Genomic DNA, 3,066 nt, shown 5'->3' with positions numbered 1-3,066 from the left:
TTTTTTTGTATCTGTGATATTGGGGGTTGAACCCAGGGGCACTCTATCCCTTTTATTTTAAGGGATTTATTTATTTATTTATCATGGTAACATTAGTTCCCTTCTCTTATTCTTATGTTGTGAAAGGGATATGAATGTGTTGAAATGTCTACTAAAAAATAAGTTAAATCCTTCAAGAGACTGTTGCCAGGGGTTTTGGCATCACACCAATTCAGGTAATTCAGGTGCACAAGTCATGTGGGACACTTCTGTCCCCCTACACAGGGCCTGCCTTGAGGCTCCTGCAGAGATGCTGAGAGAGAGAGAGGGCGAGAGGCTGCAGGCAGCAGGGGGCACACACCACAGGAAGGGCTTTTCAGAGATGAACGGCAGCGTGGCCCTGACACTGGGTCTTGGTCTCTTGGTCGGCCCACCCCAGAGCTGCGCCAGCACCCGCCTGGGCCTGGGTCTGAGACCTCCGCATCGGTCCAGTGAGTGCTCTGGACCACGGTAGCACACCGCCACATGGCTACAGCAGTGTGTGGAGTGAGAGGCCCACCCTGAGCAGCTGGAGCTCCAAGATGGCACAGAAGAAACCCTCTAACGACATGTAAATACTTATGGGTCTACAGTGCCCCAGGAGAATGCTGTCCAGGCCCTGAACAGCGGCCCGGCCAAAGCTCTCAAGCTCCAGGAGCAGGCGCCTGCCTCAGTGGCTCTCCCATTGATGGCGGCTCATTATGCACACACAACACGGCACTGAGCCTTCGTTCCCAGGTGGGGAATCTGTTTTAAGCTCAGGAAGTCATGGCTCTGGGAGGTGCCACGCTCTGGCGGCTTCTGCCTTCTCCACACAGGGCTGCCCCCTGCAGGAGGCCCTCTCTAGCATGCCGTGATCTGTGGGGGCATGCACCAGGCTTAGGACTTGGACTGTGTCCTGCACAGTCACCTGTGAGAACAGAACTGGGACTCTGCCAGCGGGGAAAGTATCCTTCAGGAGGTGGTGAGCAAAAAACTTGGCTAATCGAGGGCTCCGGGTACTGGGACCCCAGAGTAGCTGGCAGGTGGCTGTGGTTCCTAGGAACCCTTCCGTGCCCCCACTCACCCATGCCCACACCTGGAGGCCGGGCCCTTTTCCAGTCCCTAGTCCCCGGGAGAGGTGTGCGCGGGAAGTGAGGTGCAGCTGGCTTGGCTGTGCCGAGCCCACTGAGGAAGGCAGGGCCGCTCACACCCACAGGCCACCGGCGAGGGGACAGCATGACTGCCGAGGGCCGATCACCCCACACAGGGCACCCGACTCATGTCGGCAGCCCTCCCAGCCAGGAAGGTTCCAGGTCCGAAGGCGGTGCTTCTAAGGCTCAAAATGGCATCTGTTTCCACACTCAACTGACTTGGCTGGTCTTAAAAACTTCAGTTCAGCCCAGCCCTCACCCACAGACAAACTGGGACAGGTTGAGGACTTTGAGATCGCCAGTGTTGATTTTCCGAGGAATTCCAGGCAGGACGATGTTCTGCACAGCAGATACAGCCCGTGCGGGGGCTGCGGAAAGGCCACCCTCCGACTTCTCCCGCCTGTCCTGAGCTTCCATATGAGCCGTGATTTCATTTATGTTTGTTTCCAGCACCATCCCGCCCATCACCTCCTGGAGGATGCAGGGCACCTTATCCATATGGAAGATGAAATCCAACTCCTATCACCTACATTGTTGGAACACTTACCCAGAGTCTCCACAAAAACCTTCCACCCTCCAAGAAATTACAGATGCTGTCATCCTGCTTGAGGACTGGGTGGAAAGTCTTTCGAACAATCTCTTGTTGGATTTCTTCTGGGGAACGCTGGTAGAAGCTGACCAGCCGTGGCTTCCCATGATTGCTAAAAACCAGAATCGCCTGAATCATCTTTGCCCACCACGGTTCCTTTAGCACTGGCGGCTCCCAGAAAGCCATTTTTTAAAATATATTTCTATTGGTGTGTTATAGTCTCACATTGCAACGTAATTCATAGTGAGAGTGACATGCATGCGCACAGCCCTCGGTGTGCTTTCCCTCTGAGTTATATTCCAGTCCTATTTTATTTTTTATTTGGAAACAGGGTCTTACTAAGTTGCTGAGAGTCTTACTAAGTGGCTAAGGCTGGCCTTGAACCTGCGACCCTCCTGCCTCAACCTCCCAGGGCCTGGGATAACAGGTGTGCGCCCCCATGTCTGGCTGTGCTTAATATTTTCCAGTGCAGAGAGCCTTCAGAGTGGGATTGTGGCTCCATGAGGAGATGCCATGTGTTCTGCTACACGCAGCCCGAGTGCCCTCCCTAGAGAGCAGCGTGTGAGCGTCTCGTGTCTCTGCTCTCTGGCCCCTGTGCTGTGTCTCACACCCTTGGTTTATCTTCTCTCCTGTTGTAATCCTGCCCTCTCAAGCTTGGCCCCTCTTGGGAAGGTGAAGCAGTTGCTTCCCTCTACCTATGGTACCAACTCGATAAGACTGGAACATTCACGAGGGGTCGGAATTCACAGAGCTGCTGGGGAACAGAGCCTGGAGTCCAGGAGAAACCACAGGGCTTGGGAATACCAATCACTGGTACTAAAAACACAGCCCATAGAGCCAGCATCCCACCCCACAGGAGCCAGAGGGAGAGGCGGGGGGTGGGGGGCAGTGAGCACAACAGGTTGTACTTAAGGATGAGGATGGAGACACTCACGGAGAAGCTGAGTGTGCTGGCTCACGCCTGTAATGCTAATACTTGGGAGGCTGAGAAAGGAGGCTAGCAGGTTTGAGAGCAGCCTCAGCAATTTAGGCCCTGTGCAGCTTAGTAAGACTGCTTCAAAAGAAAGGAGGAAAAGAAGAAAAGGAAGGAAGGAAGGAAAAAAGAAAAGGAAGGACAGACAGAAGAAAGACAGATAAAAATCCAAGATGTTCATTCCTACCCATCCCCTCCTGCTCCTGCCCCTTAGCTGAAGAGCGGCTTTGCCTTACTTCAAGCTCCAACTCCTAAATTGTGAAATCTCCAGTGGTAATAAAGGTGGTCTCCAGCATGTGAATCCTCTTTTTCTTCTCCAATATTTATCTTCTGGGGACTAAATAACCCCCAGG

General features: G+C 53.3%; 1 pseudogene across 1 annotated transcript; it reads right to left on the bottom strand.

Annotated features, from left to right (window-relative positions):
- Positions 1-1,406: 1,406 nt before the first annotated feature.
- On the bottom strand, positions 1,407-1,878 carry LOC308276077 (AP-3 complex subunit sigma-2-like; annotated as a pseudogene). The gene has a single exon. The product of its transcript is annotated as an AP-3 complex subunit sigma-2-like (transcript).
- Between the last annotated feature and the right edge of the window lie 1,188 nt (positions 1,879-3,066).

This window comes from Muscardinus avellanarius, assembly GCF_963383645.1.
Source record: "Muscardinus avellanarius genome assembly, chromosome: 17".
In the NCBI taxonomy this organism is placed as follows: domain Eukaryota; kingdom Metazoa; phylum Chordata; class Mammalia; order Rodentia; family Gliridae; genus Muscardinus; species Muscardinus avellanarius.
Note: the sequence above shows the minus strand (reverse complement) of the source record. Positions and strands in the feature narration are given on the sequence as shown.